The 23,644-nt window shown below is 38.5% G+C and overlaps 1 protein-coding gene across 8 annotated transcripts in view; it reads left to right on the top strand.

Annotated features, from left to right (window-relative positions):
- LOC108000131 (zinc finger homeobox protein 4) overlaps nt 1-23,644 on the top strand; it is a 420,790-nt gene that overhangs the window by 116,047 nt on the left and 281,099 nt on the right. For 7 of the 8 annotated variants that reach the window (XM_062081638.1, XM_062081639.1, XM_062081645.1 and 4 more), the window contains one exon: nt 1,401-1,486. The exons of the other annotated variant lie outside the window; for it this stretch is intronic. The gene's annotated coding sequence lies outside the window, so the exon portion shown is untranslated. The remainder of the gene's footprint in view (nt 1-1,400; nt 1,487-23,644) is intronic. 8 annotated transcript variants of the gene reach the window in all.

Genomic DNA, 23,644 nt, shown 5'->3' with positions numbered 1-23,644 from the left:
CGATCGTTGGTCTCCGTGTCTCCGCCGCTTTTACGCGGCCCTCGATCGCCCGATCGGTTGGCCGGCCGACAACTTTACTCCCTCGTCTCTTGACGTGTATGGAAACTCGTGGGTGACGATGACGATAATTGTGAGCCCGTGAGTGCACGCGCCTCGGTGTATCGGGGAGGGGGCGGGGGGAGGACGTGTCGTTGAAGGAGGATTCGTGGGTGACGATTACGGGATTCGAACAGGTTTAAAGCAGGGGAGTTTCGCGACGATTGTACTTTATTCCCGCGATTTCCCTCGACAATGGCGTCGGATAGATCGTTGGTATAACGATCGATTTGGAATGGAGGGAGGGGAGAAGGAGGTTTTATTCGGGCGATCTCAGGAATTTTTGATCTTCCTTCGATCGGCATCGATTCTATTTTATTTTGTTAAGAGCGTGACGCGATTCTCAGATCTCTTCGTGGGACAGATCGAAATATCGGAGTAAATGGTAGACGGTATTCGTAATCCGGTTTTATTTTTCGAAATCGAGGGAATAATTAATTGGAATAATTTAAAATATCGAAATTCTAAATGTATGTATGTATATATATCCCACTTAATATTTAATTGTGTGTGGATACAGTGGCTGTTCGAGTTCGCCCTTTTCGACTTTACGCATGGAAATAAATTCCGTGCACACGTTCCAGCCTCGTGTTCCCGATTTTAATTATAATCCGGGGATGGCAGGCGCATCGTGGAAATAAATCACGAGCCACAAAAGCGCCACTTCCTGTCTCTCCCAAAAACCCGATCAGGAAATTTGAATATTTTCCCTCCCTTTCGAGGAACCGCTCGATGCACAGGCACGTGTCCAAAAATCGTCGATTCTAATTCTAATCTCCGCCATCCATTCCTATTTGAATAACAACTCCTCACCCTCTCGAGTTCGATCCTGGTCGCGCGCGAGGATCTTGCGACATCCGTTTGGCACGCGGCGAGAGCCCTCCTCCCCGATTTGCATCTTTTCGCCTTCCTCTTCTTCTCCTCCTCCCTTTCTCTCCTTCTTTTTTTTATTTTCGCGCGTGCCGGAATAAATCTATGATGATACGAAGCTTTCGCTCGAGGTGATTCGAACGAGTGGATCGTCGGGGTCGCGCGTGTCGCGACATCGTTTGAATAAATTTATTCGACGATTGGAAGGTCGAGTGTTGGGACGGGTGGAGGCAAGAATGGATCAGTTTTATTTATTTCTTTTTCTTTTTAATTTTCCCCGATCTATTCTAATCGATATTAATTAAAAGGAGAATTAATTAGGATAATTGTTTCTATATTATCATTATATCGTGACTGATAGATCTCTCTTTCTCGTTAAAGAAAAAAAGAAACACGTATCTTGGATCAATTTAATAATATTGTTTCGTTTATAGGTGGAAGCGTTAGCGGGATATCGAGGGCCGTTTTCGAGTTTTAAATGGAAGGCTTTCAGGGTGGATTGAACAGTCCACGACACAAGGTACGTACGCCTCCAAATTTCTTCAGATTCCGTATCCGTCAAATTTTCATTCGTGCGTATCCAATTTTTTCCAAAACGACGTGGTTCAAGACTCAAAAAGGGGGGAGGGGGGGCTTCGAAAATCGTTTAGAACCGTAATGGCCGTTACGGATATCGAAGAAATCGTCCCCAAGGTGTAGCACGTTCCCAACAAAAGCAGCCACGAGCTTTCATCCGTACCTTTCTGCTCGGTATGCAAATTCCTTTCCTGGATCCATGGCAGCACGCGACGCAGCTCGAATTCACATTCAAATTTCCCGCTGTGCGGCTGCACACCGCGTTTCTTCCTTTCGCATCGTTAATTTCCACAGTGCACTTGTCGTTCGAAGGGATGGAAAAGAAGAAAGGCAGAAGGGATTTCGTTCGATTAATGACGAAATTTGACATTGCGTTGCATCGATCGGTTTCTGTTCTGATGAGAAAGATTTTATTTGAATCGATGATTTGATTTCGGATTCGAAGGAAAGACGTAAGAAATTTCTATGCAAGATTTTGTACTTCGCTTGATAATTAAGTCTTATTTTTTCTTTTATCAAAAATAATCAATTTTCTTAAAAACATTCATCAAAGAACAACATCGGGAGCATGGGAAAAGAGATTCGAATGGAAAATCTCTCCCCTCAAACAGTTTCTCGAAATCCTCGTTTCTGTTCTTGCTCTCCATCCTCCTCGTATTAACATGCATTTCTTGCGAGAGTAAAGCCAGGTCACGGCTCTGTTTCACCAAAGATTCCCACACCCATGACACCGTTGCCCTTGATTCCCCGCATTGTCCCCCTCCCATCTGGTCCAGACAGACACACCGTGGCCATAAGAGAGAGAAGTTGTCACTTCTTCTCGATTCCCTGAATCAGAAGTGGAGGATGAATGCTGTTCGTGGATCGGTTCGTGATCTCCTCCATGAATAGAATCCTTCGTGTGCGCGAGGGTAGACCGAAAGGCAAAAAGGGGGCTGCCACCCTTCCAGAGACAATAATAGAAACAGTGCCAGGGCCCCTGCCACGGCCCAAATACCTTAAAATACACGATACACGATACACACTCTGCTCCGTTTCCATGCCTGGTTGCCAAAAACATTTCCTCTCCTCTCCTCGAACCGGCCGAGTCTCAACGATACAATTAAAGTACGTTGCGGTCTTTAAAGGGCCCGTGCCCTGCCTTTCGCCCCTTCCTTCCCCGCGTTAATGTTCGTTTGTCGTTCGATTTATGCGAGCGAAAGGGGTGAGGGAATCCAAAGCGCCCCGGAAATTCTCTACCTGTTCCCCGGCACTCTTTCTTTTATTCCGTTATTATCCTCCTCTTCTTCTTCTTCTTCTTTTTCTTCTTCTCCTCCTCCTCCTCTTCGTATCGTTGCAACACGCCTGATCGACCGGCAGGGTCCCTTTATTACACCGACATAACCGAATCTTCATCACCCTTCGATTCATCGGTTCCGGAGAGGGTTCGATCGACGTGCAGCGAACCTCGTGGATATATATTTTGATTTGTGGGATCGGTTAGTCCGTTGCCCCACGACGCATAATTCCGTTTGATTATCGTGAATACCTCGCACCCGGAATCGGGATCGAGTGGGCCGGAAGTCGTTCCTTCCCCTACGTGCCCCCTCCCCTCTTCCGTTACCTATTAGCGTGTTCGATTCGAAAGGATCGAGTTACTTTTGTCATCGGATTTTTCTTTTGTTGGAAAAAATGCGTTTACGTGTATCCTTTGAGAGAGAGGAGAAAAAGGTTTAAAGATCGAAAGTTTGACGAATGTTAAGCGCTAGGTTACAAGCATTTTTCGATTAAAATGAATGACTTTTGAAGGAATATTTGAACAACAGTAACTATTAAATAAAGGAAGAGAAGTATTATTAAAATAACGAACGAAGAAAATTGATAGTTTGTTTTCTTTTTAAATTTAGGTTAAGAAATAACGATTTTTTCGATTAAAATAAATAATTTTTGAACGAATTTCTGAAATTTTTATTAACGATTATAATGGAACTGAAATAAAAATCGTACGTATTCTATAAATTTTTATACATTTTAAATTTTCTATAAACGTAGAGTAATCTGATTTTAAAAAAAATTCGAAAATATTATATTCATTTATTTATATAATATTGGTAAGGAAATGAACATCTGAAAAGCGAAAAACTTGAACAATGTTCGATGTAATGTAAAAATTAGTTGTCAATTAAGATTCTGAGTGATTATAGATATTTTTATAGAGCTTGTTTATTGAATAAATTGCTAAATGATCTTCTATTCCTCATTTTCGTTCTTCAATAAATTTGCTTATAGGATCGTGTTTTTATTAAGCACAATAATGAGGAACATTGTTAAATGTCATTTAACTACATGGAAGATTTTTTTGTACTCATTTGAAAAATTCGTCGATGTTTCTCTCCATGTATGGTTGATTATTGAAAAATAATGTTTAATTTTGGTTTCTAAATCATCGTTTCTAATATTAGAGAGAAAGGAAGATGAACTTTTTAGAGAATAAAAACACATCACGGACGAATAAATATTTATATATTTATAAATGAGAAAGAATATTAATATTTTACGCGTTATTCTTCAATCAATTTTTAATCAATTTTTCAATCAATTTCTTATAACTATTTAACTTTATATTCTTAAACACTAAAATAGTTAGTTAAGAAAAGAGTTAACAGATTTCTAACCTCATTTTTCTACGAAAAAAAAAATACATCATGCATCATAAAATTATTTCTAAAAAATATTCTACTCCTCCCTAATCATTCTTCACTCACATAAAATATCGATTTACAGTTTCCTCTCCGTTATTCAAATTTCACAATACAACTCGCCAAAACTCGACCTATCTGTTTGCAACAACGTTCCAACGTTGAATCCATTTCTTTCTGAATAAAATACTACTTTGTATTTGTTTCAAGATTTCAAATTCGTGCAGCTCCACTTATTCCCGGCCATCTAACAGTAGTGAGGTTAATGCATTCGTTATTTCTGATCGGAAGCACTCCGCGCTCTACAACTCGTGGGAAAAGGTGCGCGCGCGCGCGCGCCAATCGAACCAGTACATATTTTTCGCCACATTCCTCCATAATTCATTTTCAACTCTACGCTTGGCTCCCTTCTCGTTTATTCTTCGTGCGCGACACGCTCGATTCGTCCATTCGAATTCCAGATCGCGAGACTTGACGCGTCTTGCGTACTGCTCGAATACTTTCCGTGTATCCCTTTACGTTCAATCCCATAATAATAATTAAATAATAATACTTTTAACAACGATCTTTAGTTGGAAAAATCTAACGAATCGTCATTAATTGTCTCCAGAGCAAAAGTTGAAGAACTGATTACGATTTGTAAAATTGTAAAATTCTTAATAAAAAGAAATGTATTTTGATGATATCGATGATTATTTCCCAGATGGAAATTAATAAAATAATAGATTTATCAGGTGTTTGACGTGTGCAGCTGTAGAGTTAAAAGTAAAACTTTCGACATTAATAGAACAGTTATTGTAAAATTATCGTATTTATTAGCTATAGTAATTTCATTTGCATATCGGTTGTTTAATTTATCGCTAGATATACGACTAAAGTTGAAAGAAATTTATGGATAAGGTTGATTACTCCAGTGAAAAATGGCTTCCAACTTTTATATCTTTCCATACGTTGGAAGAAATAAGTAATTAACTTCGTTTGAGCGGTATGCTATGCGAGATTTGCATATTTTTCAACGTTAAGAAACGTTAGGAAACATTAAGAAATCGATAATGCATGTAATAATGCACGCTTCCATTTCGATTTGTTAATTACTTTTAATGCCTTTTTGTACTTTATCAGTAAGTCATAATGATCAAATAGATTGAACAAACAAAAATAATTGTTTATTGTTCGAGCAAGAATAAATGGTAAGAAATTATAATATAAATTTATATATTAATTAAACGTTTCTACGACTCCTTCAATTTATGTTTCATAAAATCATTTAATTTAAGATTAAAATAATAATAATAATAATTTAACCTTTCATAATTAGGATTTCTTCTTCTGTATGGAAAAAAAAAAATTAAATTTGATTGCAGTTCGTTAAATTAATTTGAAATTTAAAAATTAATCGTCATTTACAATTAATTATCCACTTTCTACTTATTTCAGTTAATTTTTAACTGACTTGATGATAAGTATCATAAAAATGAAAATTCTATTTTAAAAAAAAGTCATTAAATTCCATCTCGGAATTCCAAGAAATCAATCAATTCTATTAACCATGCCACATTCTTTGTTTTCTTTTTTTCCATCTTCAAATCATGATTTTCTATTTATTTTATTTATCGAAACGAAACCCAGAATGAAGCATAATCGACGAAAACTATTAAGAAGAAGGAAAAGAACCGTTTCCCCAAATCTGTATAATCGCCTCATTCTCATAACTCCAACTATAGATATTCCACTAGTTCGTACTTTTTCCACTACTTCGGCGCCACTTCCGCCTGCCCCACCATCGCGGAAAAACTCGCGTGACTTACCTACCAGAGAGTCGTCGTTATGCCCATTATTACGATTACCATTATCGCGAGCAGGATCGAAAACGAGGAAGAAAGAGTAATCACATTAGGGGGCGATACGTTGATCGAGATTCATTCGGTTAATTCGCTCGACAAATCGATCTTCGTGGCGCGTTTATCACGCATAATTTCGCACGCGACCGATCGACAATTGTCCGAACACGCATCGATGTTCCCACTCGAATTCAAGATTCTGGTAGTGGAGAAGCGCGGACGATCCTTTTTCGAGGAGGCAGAGGAGGAGGGCGTTCGGGTCTACGCCGCCTATGCATTCTTCGAGATTAATGAACCGCGAGATTCGAGGCTGTTTAGGAGAAGAAAGAACCTTTCTTGATGCTTTACCGGAACGAGATCTAATTGTTCGCGAAAATAAACCGTAATTTTATTTACATGACGATAATAGGATCTCTTGCTTCTCTTTTCTTTATTCTTATTCCGAGGTTATTCAGTTTAGGTTATGTTAGATAATTGGCTTAGTTTTAGATATTTTTGCGACGGTTAAAGAAATTTTTGTATTTTTGATACGGTCGTGAGTGAGATTCTTGGTATTCTTATACGGAATGGAGAAAAATGTAAAATGGGCAAAGCGTGAAACTCGACACGATTGCTGCGTCTGTCTTCTTTGTTGTTTTTAATTGGAAAGCAAGGAAAGAGAGAGATTGGAAGGAAAATGTTGCTCCGCGTTGAGCCTGTTGCATTTTTTCTTGTTTCGCTTCAGAGATCGTAAAACTATAAAATTTACTAATAATTTTACAAATTTATCGTAACTTTTAAAATTTCGTTAATAATTTCAACTGATCTATTTTAATTATTACAACATTCATTTTAATTATTAACAATATCTAATTAAAAAAATTCATTTTTCTTTCGTTCAAGTACTTTTATAATATATATATTCTAAGTACTAATTATTAACTAATTTTCAAATATAAATATTTTTATATAATACGTATACTTAATAATAATAACAGTCAATTCACTCGACTAATCAACATTCCACGTTCTACTGTAATATTAACGATAATAAATTAATAAATATAACAACATATCAAACTACTAATTATATTAAACTATACGATCAAGTCAAAAGTTTTATCCCCACCAACTTGAGCCAACTTGACACGAACATTCCATAACCTCAAACATTCCACGATCAAATCACCATGCCACCACCATAACGCGCTCTCGTACATTCAGATACGTATCTCCGTATGCGCGTTAGATCAGTATCGCTTTAAACGATCGTAGGACGTGGGTATGTAGGTATATCTCGTGTGGACGTCGTCCGATTTTTCTAGGTGTAGCCTTCCTGTGCCTGACGTCACAATTAGCCTGATTATAATTACGGATGGAGAAGGACAGATACACTGGTCGCGAACGAACGAGAAACACGCACGGATACGATCCGTTCCGGAGCTAGGAACGAGACGGAGCAAAGGTAATAAAGGACGGCCGACACGAGCGCCGCGCTGGATGGAGCGAGACGGCAAACGTGTGGAATGCTCGTGGAGAGAGAGAGAGAGAAAGAGACGTATTAACGGTGTGGCGAACGACGGTCGAGCTGACAAGCGAGATAATTAGGCGGGACGAGACAGGACGTGCGCATTAATTAATTAGCCCAATCTAAGTCCACTTCGCTTATTGTGCGCGCCCGTGCACGAACTGGACGCGACCTCAAAACCTATCCGCGCCGATTTCCACAGACACGAACCGAGCGAGCGTGTTCCTCGACGACAGATGGTTTCGTTAACCCTTCGACCGGTGATAAAAGTCATCCACGAATGCAAGAAAATTATTTTAACTTTTTAAATTTAAATTTGTTTAACATCAAAAAATTCCCGTTTCTTCGTGACGTATTACTCGTCGTTGAACGGTTAAGATTATACGCATTGCAAAAGAGAAGAAATGCAAAAGTCGTCGCGTAAGATATTCTTCATCCATGAATGAATAAAGTATACAAATGTGTTTTAATCGAATATGAAGCAATGAAATTTGAGAGTTATATGTGCATCCTTCAAAGGATAATTCACGCGAATTATACGTGGAATTTGTGAACGATTTTGCTCGACATTAATCAAGCTTAATTTTCGTTCCTTAATTCTAGCCGGATGCCTTTTATTTCTTTTTTTTTTTCGTTGATTGTGCACGGTCGATCGGTCGTGGATACTTTTGTCGATCCTTTTTTCAGGGATGGGATCTTGAAACTTTTTGAGAACTTCGAGTTAGAGAAGTATTTGATATCTTTGCAAGTCGTAAGTGTAAATTTCGAATTCTAAAGTAAACTTTTCGATATTTTTGTAAGCCAAAACTGGATTTCCAAAATGTTGCTCTGGAATTTATTCTTTTTATAAAACTCTTGAAATTTAGATAACAAGTAATTTTAAATCAATTTGAATTTATTATTTTAATTAACTAACTTACATAGAAGCAAAGATAAAACGTGAAAAATTTAATTTTCTTCGAGTTTGAAAAAAAGAAGTTAAAATTTCAGGCGAATATGAAAATATGTAAAATATTTTTTTCTTCTTACATTTTTTTTTTGTTGAAGAACTTTTTGGTTTTGTTCTCGAACGATTTGAATAGTCTGATATTGATAATGGAGATTCTAGCGGGACTGGTTTGTCAACTGGATTTTCTTCTTTCCTTTTAGGTGATGGAAATAACGTGATTTTGAGGCATTATAAATGATACTTTAAATTGATAATATTGTTTTTTAATAATTGTATACAAATTTATATGGATAGACATAAATTATTCTTACATATTTATCGCTTCCTGTGTTTTCGGAAAAGTTTGGGAGGTATATTCGTTTGTGTTGTGAAATTCGATCAAAGAACACTACATATAATTGCAAGAAATGACTATTAATAATCATTATCAAATAATCAAATTTACATATTCCAGTTTTTATTCGGATAAAATGGTAAAACTATATTTAGAACAATTACCGCATACAATTTATTTACTTGAATAAAAATAACGTCTCTATACAATGTCAAAGGCATTTATGCGATAAATCTTGATAAGCCCCCGCTGAAAATAATGTTCGCAAAGATCATTAAATTTTCAACTTTCCTCATATTCTATCAAACGCCCGTTCATTTATCAAATCACTCGTACGCCACGCCTGTTTAAACCGAGCCCAGGCCTCGTTTTACGAGTGGCCGTTCTTCACGGGGCAAATATCGATTCCAATGTGACCGGGGGGATAATTATGAAACGGACTCCTTACATGCGAGGCAAATTACGAACACCTCGCGAGCACCGCATTGCGGTGCGACTCGTGCAAACAATGAAGCAACAACGTCTCCCGGCTGATAAGATGAGAAACGGCTGATATTTCAAACGATCCTGCCTAGCCTCCCTCTTTTTCTCTTTACTTACAGGGAAAAAGGAAATTATAATTGCGTTACGTTAATTCAAAATTCAAGAATCGATCATTTCTTGGAATCGGTGTTCTGGTGAAATATATTATTAACTACCTCGCGCAAAATCGTACTTTAATTATCTATCTAACCAACAACGTAAGATATTATTTACATTAATGGTATAATTAAATCGATTAAATAAGAAAAAACGCATTTCCGATTGGAAAAATAATTAATCAAGTTATCATCGGACAATCAAACTTGCAAAAAATAATTTCAGAAGCAACTCATATTTCGTGCAGTTCTCTCTCTCCCTTCCAGTTCCCTTGAAATATAATTAATTTATGCTAACGAAAGAGAAGCGTAACGGCTGGCGCTCTTAAATTCGCGCCATTGAGCGGCCAAGTGTCCGTAAGTCCCTCCGCTAAGCGTCTATCCTTCTTCCACGTCCCCCACCTCCCTTCCGCGACCCTGTTTCCTCTCGCTCGACTGGTTTCCGTCGAACTGTTCGAAACTGGTTGCAGCCCGACAGGACGTGGCCGCCGCCTCCCTCCGGGAAACGAGGGAAGAGGGATGCAAGGGCCGACCGACATCCTCCAGGATCTCCTCTATCTTCATAATTAATTTCATTGGCGCGAATTAAAGCGTGTTTCTTCGGTTTCTTGCGGAGTGGCAAGCTCGAAGGCTAGCTGGCTCGTTTCGCTTTTAGATTTTCTACATGATACGAATCGGTAGAACGTTTAAATAGGAGAGAAGTGATTTTCAACGAATACAGAAATTTCAATGAACCCATTCTTTTTTTCGAAAATACATTCGAAGAAATTTAAATTTAATATCTTGTACAATTCACAAATTATTACCAAGGAACGAATCGGAACGAGTCTTCGTTTCTCTCGTTGCTCTCGTCATCGAAAAAAGATTGGGGCCCCGAAGGATTGACCAGCGGGCGACGCGCAATTAATCAACCGTGAGTCGTTTAAAATTCGCTTAAGCGTCGCTGGAACCGTCGCTGGAACCAGTGGAGAGGAGCGAGAGGAGGAGGGAAGATTTTTGAAAGGCGACAATGCAACGTTACGGCAACAGTTTCGAATATTTTAAGAGGTTTCCGGAAGAATAAGCGCGCTCCCCCGGTCGGCCATTTTCGCTTAATCTCTTTTCTAGGGAAAATTAAGTCGAATTCAGGCGCAGTCGTTCGAACATAACTCGGTAACAATGCTCTGGTGCGAGCACACTCTTCTACCCTGATGACGACTCCCCTCCTCCTCTCTTCCTTCCCCTTCCACCTCTCTTTCGTCCCTTGGAGGAATCCCACCCTCTGCTACCTGTGAAAGAGACACTTTTTCGATGCGATCTTAATTCTCCTTTTCCTCGAATTTCGAACATGTATTCGTGTATTGTGCTTGGAGCAGTCTTGGCGCGAAATCTTCCTCCTCTTCGGTTCGGATGGTTTTAATTGGACGAAAAATCGGATGGATGCAAATTTCGAAGTTAGGAATTTTTATTTATCCGTGAATTATATGGATATCGGTTTTCTATCGGAAGATTCTGAAAAGTGAGGGATTGATTTCAATGAAATGATGTTGGTGAGGATTATTTATTATAAATTATGCGTCAATTTTCTAATTAATTATAGGATTCTATTCAAGAGAAAGAACGTGTTTGCTATATTAATACGTTATTGTATCTGATAATTTTTCAATGATTAGATAAAAGTTGATGGTTAATTACTATCGGTGAGAAGAGAAACTGTTAATTAAATATAGCGATGCTTATCGCGATAGCGTGCTATACAAGCAAGTAATTTAATCAAGCTGTCTCGCAAAGTTACAATGACTATTCTTATCAAAAAGGATGAATATCAATTAACAGTTAGCAATAGTTCTCTGCTTTATCTATAAACATAGTTGATCGAACTTTGATCTTTCCTTGTGAAAGCAAGTTGATAGTATCTTATAGCAAGATAAGTTGACGTACAAAGATAAGTTGCAAGCATAAGGTGATTCATTTTAACGAAGGGATTTATATTAATTTCTTATTTCAAACTTGACGTAAAGTTTACATACTTGGGATAAATGTTTTTTAATAAATATTTCTAAGAAAATGAGCATCATGGGGAGGGAAAAAAATTCTCATTAAATTTTTAAAAATTTACTACCCCATAATACGTATCTATCCTAAAAAATTCTATTATCCAAATCCAGAGATCCGATGGATGTTAATAATAACTCTAATAATTTTATAACCCCTAAAAATCATTAAGAAAGGGAGAACTCGACGAATCAGAGGCGAAAAAGAAAAAAGAAAAGAAACGAGCGAAGGATGATGCGAAAGAATCATCCCTTCCTTTATCGCCAAATTTCCAACGTGCATCCGGGATGAACGAGTGACAATAGTGGGTGGGTGGGTGGGTACGATGGGAATTTTATAACGAATAAAATTTTAAGCGCCTTATAAAACCTGGCAAGTGTGCAGTAGCAGTCTGTAATATGGCTCGTATATCCGTTGCCTCGACTCGTGTACATAAAGTCTCTCCCCGGTTTTCTCGCTCGCCCTCCCCCGCAACCCTTTTCACCTCAGCCACTTTTCGAATTTTCATACGTCACACGTAACACGTCTCGAACTGTCGTCGCGGTTATAATTCTTCCTCTACCTGTTATGCTTATTCCAGACCAGATTTATTTTACGGTTTGTCTGGAATGCTTTGGCCCTTCATCCTTTCAATTTTTTATTCAAGTCGAATTTACGAAAGTAAAAATTTATTATATTTGTATCACGTAGGTATGCGTATTTTATCGAAACGTGTTAAAGAAAGGAAAAAAGAATTCGATGGTATTTCAAGAATCTTATGATTAAATTATGTATCGAATGTTCAATCGATTATTTTTCTTCATTAATTTAAATTGTTGAACAGTCAAGCTTCGAATAATGTCCCACTGCAATTAGAATTTGTATTTACTGATTATAAATTAATTCCATCCCCCAATAAATCCGTTATTATTAGTCTCGCGTGTAGGTTAAAATTTTCGAAAATCTTGTATCTGAAAAAAATTGAGATTAAACGAGAAAGCTAGGCTCTGCTTAACGACAAACGGATGGATTCTCCCTACTAATAAAATATTAAAGTATAAGTACTTTAGCAACATTGTAGGATGACGACGTGAAATGATAACGTCTGGAAACGCTTCGTAATCGATCGAGTGTTATTAAGAATTATAAACGTGGAACAGCGATGAAAGAGAGGGAGGGAGGGAGGAATGATGTGAATGAGAGAAAGAGAGAGATCAGAGGAAGCATGGTATAATGGCATAAACCGGTCAACGAGTCAACATCACGCGGCTGCAACCGTGGGTGAGACGTGGAATATAAATCAAAACATTTGGACGTTTCAAAAAATCGAAGAATGTAAGAAGCGTTGAGCGAAATTGGTTGGCATCTCTCTTTTTAAATTTAAGGATAAACTTAAATTTTACAAGAAATCATTTTGTAAATTATTAAAATCTTCTTCTAAGTGTCGATTAAAGTTCTATCAAATAAAATTCTAATAAAAATTATTTTAAGGAAGAAATATCGCAACATTTCTGTCTACTATATAAGGTGTTAAGAGTGGAATCTTATCAGAATGCTTTATAAAATAACGAATAAAGTTATAAAATACTTTCTTATCTCTAATATCTCCTTCTAATTTACTCCAACTTGCTTCCTAATTTTTCCAATACGATTGAAAATAAATAAAATTCCAAAATACACCGTTCCAATTAACAATTAATCCCATTAAAAAGATTCGTACGGTTTTCAATCGTACTTGAATTCACGCTTGAATCTTCAAGCAATATTTCCACAGAGAAATGAATGATAAAACGATGTTTATTACACCGTTCCCCCCTAACGCGCGATTTCCTCGATCGTATATATTAATTCCACTTTCGAATGGTTTTTCACGCGTACCCTCCCATCAATTTCGCGCCTCGACTACGTCGTAACGAAGGAAGAAAAGAAGGAGGAGAAAAAGAAAAAGAAGAAGAAGAAGGAAAGAAAGAAAATGAAAAAGAGGATAAGAAGGAGGGGAAAAAGTGGACCGCCGTCTCATAAGTAAAGCGTCCAATAACGTGGCGGACGTGGTACCCTGGCATACTGGTAAACACTGTAATTACATCGTGTAGGAATCAGCACGGCATCACGGGTGACTTACGTCTCGTTTTTTTGATTATCATAAATTATTTAATCCGTGGCCACGTTGGTGAATAATATTCCACGTTGCGGGCGCACAATGTGTGCAAGAGAGGCCTGTTAAGCGCTAATATGAATACACGTGTAGACGAGAGGTGGTCGTGCCCTTAGGCCGGCCGCGCCTTCGTCGCGATGGGTTACGCTGAAATTAAAGCGTATTTTTGTCCGTATTACATATAAATATCGCCAGATTCAACGATATTTAGAAACGTTCGATCGAATCGACTGATTATTCCATCTTCTGGATGGGGGCGAGATCAATCCTAACCTCAATTGTGCTCGAAAAATGTTTCGTAACTTAAATAAATAAATATAAGTATTTACTGTAATATTTACTACACCGTTTCTTGATCTTCTTTTAATTTTGACTTGATCTAAAAAATAACCTTTCAACTTTAAACGTTATATTTATAGTTATAATTTCCAAATCTAAATTTTTCTCGCCCACAAAAAATGATTTAGTCCTTTTTTTTCAAATCTCGTAGGCGAGAAATTGAGTAGGGAACGCAACTTAACGCAATGTACACGAAACCTTGTTAATCCTTCACCGTGACTCACCTCCGTGTACCACGCACGCCGGTGAAGAAAAACTTGTCGTACGCAAGTACACGCACGCATACCTGCCGATATCTCGGGTGAGGATCGAAGGATACGAGCTTCGACGCCGGTTGTAATTAATTACCGAATATGAGGCCCGGCCTCACCGTACCACCCGGCGGGAACTAGTCAGCGTACAACTCGTCATAATTCCCAGAAAACCTTTGCCCCCACCAAACCTTGGATGAGTTTGAACTTTTGCTCCGATACTTGACACTTATCCCGTAGCTCGCGTCACGCTCTTTAAATGCTTACCGATATCGCGCTTCGATTTTTATTAATGATCTCGTCTGGAGGCCGATCGTGTCCAAGGAGGAGGAGGAGGAGGAGGAGGAGAGTCCCGGAAGATGGATGATTGATAAGTTGGAAAGAATTTTGGAGGAGGATCTCCAGCGGAGGCTCGTTTCCAATTTCGAATTTCGTGGGATGATCGATATTTAAATGTGTCGTACGTGAAAATTATTCTTTTTACATGAAATTAGATCTTGTTGAGATTTCGTTTGAATTATTTTTTGTAAATATGATTGGATATTTTTCTTTTACGATAGGCAAAGGAATGTTTTAAAAAATTATCGTGGAAAGTAAAGAGTTTATCAATTAATTAAAGAAATAGAATAAAATGGAAACTTTTAAATTCTTGCTCTCTGGTGGCCGTTCGTGATAAATATTTCTCCCTCTTTGCCACCAAAAATATATATATCTCGTGCCCAGACCCACACACCTGCGAAGGAACACCTGCCACGAAATAATAGAAAGAAAGGAGCCACTATAAACGATACGAAATTTAGGTGGCGTTTTAACGCTGTGCATACGCGTAAAGCCTAGAGAACTGAGGCCAGTGGCCTGGGATGTTATAAAAGTGCCTTATGGTCCGATAAATTCCGATCAGCCTACTGTGGAATCCTCGAGGAACGGCACGGGAATCTCCGCTCGTCGGATGAAACCACCCCACTGTGTTATTTTCTTCGTGCATAGCTTATCCATCATAACTCTAGGAAAACTTGGGTCTAGCGTGAATAGAGAGAGGAAATAAAAGGGAGTAAGGAGACAATTTGAAATAACGAAATTTTTTAATCAAATATCCATTGTTTGATCATGAAAATTTATGAGATATTTAAATACAACTTATTATTTTAATAATTGATTGTTCCAAATTTTTGCATATTTTTGCGGAATTTTAAAAACAGAGAATTGACAAAAATTTGAAATTTGATTATCATAGCATGTACAAATAATTTTTATCTAAAATTTTGTCCTTTATCTATTCGCTGTAATTCTTTTGCAACAAGGATAAAAAAACTAGAATAAACTTTCTACAAAAGAATAACAATAATAGAAAAAGAACCTCGAAGAGTAAAAATAAAACGAAGTCATAAAAAAAAGAAGCAATGAAACAAAATAAGGTCGTGAAAGAAAGAGAAAACTGGGGAACACGATGGATCACGATAGAGGAAAGAGAAAAGAAAAACTTGCAATGCGGACTACGTGGAGGGTTAATGTATGGAAATGCATTCTAGATACGAGATGACCGGTGTCATCTAGGTGGACAGGCTTAGTAGCTTTTCACTGGACTAGTAAATCTTCATCACCGTGAGAGTTGATTATACATTCAATGCACGCTATTATGATTTGAAAGAAAGAAAGGAAGCAAGTTTTCTTGCAATCAATCCGATAATAACGAATTACTTGTATTTCCTTGCATAATAGAATTAATATTATTAGTGAAATTACGAGATTTTGTAAATTAAGTAAGATAATATTTTTATTAATCGATGGAGAAACTTGAAATAATTTAAAAAGTTATGGAATAAGATTTGACAGACAAATGATTGCGATATTATAGTTTACGAGTTTTCTCAAATTCGTTCGATTCTCGTTAAAATTTTCAAAGTAAATACCTTATGACAGACCCTTGTTTCATCGCGTTCAGCGTTGATCTTTCCGTTCGCGCCCTCCTTAGGCTTCATCCGTTTCTTTCTTTCTGTCAGCCAAGCTTTTTCACGCGGAGGCCTCTCCACACGGTGGAATCTTCCGGCCTCGAATACCTGGAAAAGTCCATTCAGAGAGCGGGGCGATTCTCTTTTGTGTGTCTCCAACGGTCGCTTTAGGAGAGCGAGCGTGACTCGAAGCTGGTCGCAGTCGCGCCTGGATTGCGAGGATTATTTGTTGAGATTATTTCGAGGGTTCGGTGAGAAGATTGTGCCTCCAAGTTTCTGTTTCTCTTTTTCTTTTTCTCTTCGCTCTCCGCTCGTTTCCTTTTCCGCCTAACTTTTGGAGGGAAAGTTTGGAACGGATCTTTTTCATTTTGATACATCTTTTTTTTTATCCTCTTTGGAGGAATATCGTGCAATTTATATTTGAGTAAATGTCGAATATTGAAAGAAATATTTCTTATTTTATCAGATAAGACAATGAAAAATGATTCAAATGGTTAATTAATCGTACGTAATTTTTAATATTTGAATTTTTAATTATAAAACGTTCGTAAAATTTTAAAATTATACGAATGCAAACTAGTGATCCCTAGATTTTTCTAGTTATTTTTAATAATCACTTTTTATATAGCTAATATTAGATTGTAAAAATCCTTTTAAAATGATTATGAATATAATACGAAAAGATAGATGAAATATTATTGAAATTACAAAAAAATTACTTAACATTACTTAACATTAAGTTAAATAATATTAACTATCATACAAATTCAAAACAGAAATTCGTTGTACCTCCTATCCAGTGTAAGCTTCCTCAAAAATTTTTTTATACACATTCTAAAACTACCATCGAACTCCATCTCCACTTCCCGTATCAAAACTCAAACACGTAATAACTGCGTATACAACGTCATACAGTCCCTCGCAATATCCAAGTATCGTATATCAAAAACGAGAAGAATGCCACATTTATCACAGCTCAAGGAATCTCTCGCCGCACCAGTTGCATCCCAAACCAACATTCCTTCCAAGTACCTCCCGACCCATCCCCTATCTACCTATAAATCCATAAATCCTCCATCATCGTAAACTTAAGAAATTAATCGTTTCCACCTCTCCAAACCCACCCCCAAACCACTCCTCCTCCATCATCCCCCTAGACAAACAGGATCCCCCTATCGATTGTCAAACCTATCCACAATTCTTCCTCAAACGAAACGCATTATCCCTTATTCGTTCCTTCGAAACGCCATCGAGAGCAAACTCCTTGTTGCCTCAGGGGGTGAGAGCCTCTAATTATTTCTTCAACTCGTTTATCAGCCTGATCTTTCAATGGGTGTTTCTGAAAGAGAAAGAAAGAGAGAGAAAGATCCGCGGAAGAAGATCCAGCGAAAGAGAGAACGACGATGGTCCCTCGGCGGTCTTGTCACGGGCGAAAGTGACAAGCCTTGTTTACACACCTGGCCGTGGAACAGGCCGTGTGTAATGTCGACTTCACACGAGAGCGGTGCACACGCGTCCACCTTTTTCTCTCTCGCCTAGGCTACCTGGGCCCCGCGAAGGATCACAGTCGGACCTATGCAGGGGAGGGGGTGAGAGAGAAGAAAGGAGACGGTTGGATAAAGGGAGAGAAAGAGAAAGAGAGAGATCAGAGCTGGGATAGATGAGAGCCTGGACGGAAGAGGGTTTTTAGCGGGGAAAATATAAAACTATAGGGACAAGGAGGTGGGGGAATCGTGAGCAGGGGGGAGATAGGTTCTTTACAGGCGAGTTGGTAGCACAGACAAGACAGCCGACATCCCCGCCCTTTCGCGGGCCAGATTTGTAACACTAGCCGGCAAAGCGGAGGGATCTTCCTTCAACCGGCGTGTAAGATATGACGTGGCCGGCTGACCGGTATGTAGAAGGCGAGGAACACGGAGTTTACGTTGATAAGCACGCGTTAAACCTGATAACGGGTAATGGATAGGCGGCGATTCCCTCGTTTTTCTTCCTTTACTTTATAATTTTCTTTTTTTTGTTTCCCTCTTTCTTCGCTCGCTGTGAATCGTTGGAAGAACAATGATAATTATTGATGTGTTAATCGGAAAATTATAGGCAACAATTTAATCCATTGTTTAATTGGAGGAATTAATTTTCTTTGTTTCCTCGATAGATAATGTTTGTAAAAAACAGTGACGATATGGGTTTTTACAAACATAAAATTATTTAATTAGAGAAATATATCTTTTTCCAACTTATTAATATCTTATGTATTATAACATTTTTAATGTAATTACAAATATAGGTAAATGAATCGAGTAAAAATTATATGGTTACGATTGTTCCATTATTCTTTCAGATTGGTAATAATAATAAGCGAAGGAAAAAGAACATTCCACAGAGGGAAATTGATCAAGGAACGTCATTATCGATATTTACGTGATAATGAATAGGATGTTTAAAGAACGTATTTTTAATCTTGTTTAGTTTTTGTTATCAAACGATAGAATCTTATCTTTCGAAGAAAAATTGTAAAATCATCTATAATGTTTCAATCTATTATTCGAAATGTTCAATTATTTCTATCAATCTCTGCTTCCTACAAGCATATTTATTATCCTATTAACCTATAATTATTATCAATATTTAAAAAGTCGATATATCAAATCACAAAATTTGTATATTAATGTATAAATAACATGATAAACTTTAATTCGGATAAAACTTGAGAGAAGTGTAATTGCACAAGCTAAAACTAAATCTCGTTATGAAATATTGCTAATCTCTTGCGCGCAAAGAATCGTTTGTAGTTGAAGCATTCTTGAAAAGATCGCTTTCTTGCCTAAGAAGTTACTAAAAAGAGCACTCTAGCGTGTTTACCTGCGTCTAACCGAGTGGCGGCATTATATGGAAACGAAGCAGCTGGTTATTAAATTATAGGTTTGCGAATCCCCCAGTAAAGAGCCATGAATTTATCGTGGTAAGGTTAATGTTTACCGTACTCCAAATGATGATTCGTTGACTGAACAATATTTTGAGAAATCTAGATACAAGAAAAAAAAAATTCCCTGATCTTTTCATTTTCTTACGCAATATTCTCACGTCAAGTAGATACACGAAACGATCGATGAGCGAAAAGGGAACGAGTATCGATTTAAAATTGACAGTTATCCAAGCTGCATATAAGTTAGGTTAGGTTAATTAAGTAACTTTAATCTTCTTTTCTTACATTCTCTCTCAATCGTTCATAATTCGATCAATGAGATTGTTACATAAAGTAAGAGGTATACAAATATCATTTTCCATACTTTCACGCAGATGGCGCGCACCTTCAACGATCATTTTCATTTTAACGACGACATTTAGTCACACATCCTTCTTTTCTCTCTCCTCCCAATCGACCGATTCGAATTCCTTTCAGAGCTACGTACAGATCGGATTTTCATCGAACCAATCCCCCGCATGTGCGCGCGTGAAAAGAACGGTTCGAGGTTTCTCCTGGTAATAATGTTTGATCAGCCTATCGATCCTTCGACGTGGAACAGCGATGCATGCGGTACACGCTCGGGGGAATTGGCTTCAATCTAAACGAGCCGTGGCCACAGACACGGCCTAATCACTACAAGGATATTAGCTAATCTCGACCAATTAGACGTAATGGTTGGATTAAGACGGGTCGCACGCATGCTAAAATTGAATATTATATAATCCCTGCCAGAGAGCAGCGCGGCCTGTGTTTCCCACGTACGCGATCTCGGACGTCGTTAGATATACGTCTCTATCGTGCCATTCGCAGGAAAATCGGATTAACGGATCCAAGGCGAGATTTTCGACTTTTTGCTTGGATTTGAAACGTTTCGCGTGGCTGAAGCGGTCCATTTAGAATCGAAGATAGTCGTGCAAGTTTGTTTGACGAAGAGATGGCATGTGCATTGGTTGAAAGCAAAAAGAGGAGATTAAGAAAACACGAATGATTTCTCGTTCCATTGATTTTAATAAATTCGAGTGCGTTCCAATTTACACCGGGCGAGATGTGAAAACGTCACGTGAACTCGTTTCCATCGTGGAAACAATGCGAGGCTCGGCATGACAAAGACGGCATTCTACACAGGGCTTCACCGAATCGACAACAATGTAATAAAAAGACAATGGTAGACGATAATTAGAGAGGAAGAGAGACGGGTATAGCATGGGTGGACATAGACACGGTTTTCACGTGCCGGCAGATGGAAGATAACGCGCGAAAGCGCTAATTACGGTTGTAAAAAATGGTCAACCGCCTATTATAACGGTCCACCGTGAATAATTATCACCGTGGAACAACAATTATCGTTGTTGAATTTTATTGGAAGACATCGGCTATTCCAGGAAACCGAGGAGTGGATCTCGACAAAGGAAAAAGCGGACACGGAACGATGATGCGCGCGAGCTCGTTTCCGGGAAACCTGATCGATGATTAGGCGTTCTCGAAATCCTGCTCAATTTAATCTTCAGACGAGTCTTTCAAGACGAAAAAAAGATCTTAAAATGAGAAAAAAACTTTATTCCGCGGAGAAATATAAATGTAAATATTATTTATTAACATTGTTACAATAATTCGCTTAAATAAATGTCGATACAATCTCTATTCCTCTATTGGCAAATCTTCTCGTCCCCTTTTTTGCAAATCGAGCCGCATAGTCGTTTTCACATACTTCAATTGTTACCAATCCCGCTCATAATTCTAAAACTCAGAATTAGAAATTACCAATTCCTAAGACGCTCAGACTATAGCACAATAAAAACAGGATATAAAATCAATATCTTGGAATCCTCGACCGAGATAAGGAAAGTTTCATCGTGTTTGCCTGTGAAACACTTGCGAGAGAAAGAGAGAGAGAGAGGAGGGAAACGACAAGGGCGCCATTATCGGCTGTTTAAAAACCTATCTTTACCCTGCCCGCGATAAGGATAATCTCGAAAAACCGTGTTCGTGGAGAGGACACGATAGGAGGTCGCGAAGCCAGCCACGAAATTATCGAATAATCGACCGCGGCGGCGAATCGAAATCGTCGGGTTTTCGTGTTTTTCCGCCGGATCCTTCTTTCTTTTTCTCTTTTTTCCTTCTATTTCCGCGCGCCATTCGAAAGGTAGCGAAGCGGAACCGTTTGTACACAAACGGATAAGATAAACGGCCGTAATTTTTATAACGCGACGGCTTATCTGACGCGGCGGTGAGGTTTATGCCCTGTAAATGAATTGACTTACGGGAGAACGGAACGTACGCACGTTGGACAGGCCCTATACCCCTCCCCCCTCCCGAAGAAATTCACTCCTCCCCCCAATCCAACTCGGAGTGGCAATTTGTCAAAGTGGAAGCTCGTATGCGCCTCCCCGATAAAGGGAATGGGTGTTTTCGAGTTTAATTGATCAGTTTGATAAAATTAGAATCCAGGAAACGTTAAGCCATCCGCATCGATACGTAGAAAGAAGGAAAAAGGGAATTTATGATAACGTGTTCCATTGAGATTCTTGCGTTAGAAAAAAAAAAAAAAAGAAAAAGAAATTAAATTCGCGAACGAAGAATTCTCAGATTTCCAATACCAGTTCAACGCAACCAGCCCAATCAGATCCTATCCCGGGTCGAATCGAAAAAAAACACCTCCTCGCACGATTCCTTTCGAAATCGGACCACTCCGATCTCTCTCCGTTCCCCTCCGGATCTTCGTAGCGAATTCGATACACACGGGCGGAGCGACGTGGCCCATCGTTTACTACTGACCTCCGTCAACCGGAGGAGAAAAGAAAGCGGACACCGGAATCCTCCTCGAATTCCTCGAGGCTGATCCCGCTCCCGCGCGAGGAAACATCTTCTCGCTCCCTCTCAACGTGGACGTGGTTTGTCGTTGGACAAGCGGTTCCCCAAACACGGAGGGACAAGGCCGAGCAACCCCCGGGGGTGGAAGGCAACAAGTGACCACAGGACACGCACACACTCGTCCCTGTTCACTGGTGTCGAGTCGTTCAGTCCCCACCGAGCGAATCGATATATCGACCATGTGTACGGAGTAACGTTATCGTGCACGTGAATTCATGTGCGTGCGCTCAATAGGAAGAGAGTAGCCGGTGTCTTACAATAGGGGGTTGTGGTAGGCCACGGATGTCCGTCCATCCGTCTTTCCTGCTCTTCGGTGAGACTCGATGTTATTACGTTTCCTCTCCGCCCCGAAAATCGTCTTCTATCGAGCTCAGACAGAGATATCGGGTTCCTAGTGTGGCTAATAGAGGGGGCAGGGGGTTGCACCGACGTCTGATCGTATGCAGATATAAATTGGATCGCATCGTTTGTAATTAAAATGAATTTTAAAAATCGTTTAATAATATAATATAAGTCTTGGTAGAAGAAATATCGTATTTTCGTTTTAAATTAATCTTGTAATTAAAGCTAAATTAAAATCAATTTCGTCGACTCGATTATTCTTAAACGTTACAGTAATAATATTTATAAAAGAAACTAGCATCTGTGTAACATTATTATTACTTAATTTTTGATTGATAACAAATTGATCTTTAAAAAAAAAAAATTGCTATTGTCTCTTTCCGATTTTACACGCCGTCGTCCCGAAGTGGCAATGTTTTAGCGTATTGATCCGTTGGGGTTTAGTTGAGCCACGGTAAAAGTGGCGGGGATAGTTGCCACGATAGGGGTGAAGGGCGTTCAGGGGAGAATAAAAACTGGACGGCGGCACTTACCCGCTCATAATCACCCCCTGAACCGCCACTCGAACCGCCACCTTCGACGCCATCGTCGTCGCGGTTCCGGCAGGGCGCGTGGACTTGTTTATGTGTCTTTTTCGTACGATTACACGAGCCATATTTGTATATACAAGTCAATGGAATCTTTCGGATATTCGTCTGGGAATAATTTGAAAACGAATCTCAAAAAGTTCCATTTGCATGTGTGATAGATATTCGTCGTAAGTAGATACGTCTGAAAGCAGTATGAAAATAAATGAAAGATCTTATAATTATAGATATTCATTGTATAAATTAATGAATTGTAAAAGATTATTATAATTAAATGATAAGGTTTACTCTCGTGGATTTTGAAACGAGGAATCGAGTAAGATAATATTACAGGAATTATTACTTTAGTTTCATTGATAAAAATTTAAAAAATTGTAGATGCAAAAACTGAGTTTCGATTTTGTCAATAGTTAAATGATATTTAAATAATCTTCAAAATCACCATCGATCGATTTCATTTTACATGGTTTCGATCGATCTTTGTTATTTTGATTTTCTCTGTATTTTAATATTTGTGCATTACTACTATTTTATTACCAGATTGATTTCAACTTAATCGCAATGCAATCGTGTAGTTTACAAGCGTGCAGTCATAGAAATCAAAAGGGAAGCAAAAAAAAGTATTCGATTTTTCTCGATTCAGGTTTATTGCACACTTGGTTTCGACGCCTACACATCAGGTG

This window comes from Apis cerana, linkage group LG11 (assembly GCF_029169275.1).
Source record: "Apis cerana isolate GH-2021 linkage group LG11, AcerK_1.0, whole genome shotgun sequence".
NCBI lineage: Eukaryota > Metazoa > Arthropoda > Insecta > Hymenoptera > Apidae > Apis > Apis cerana.
Note: the sequence above shows the minus strand (reverse complement) of the source record. Positions and strands in the feature narration are given on the sequence as shown.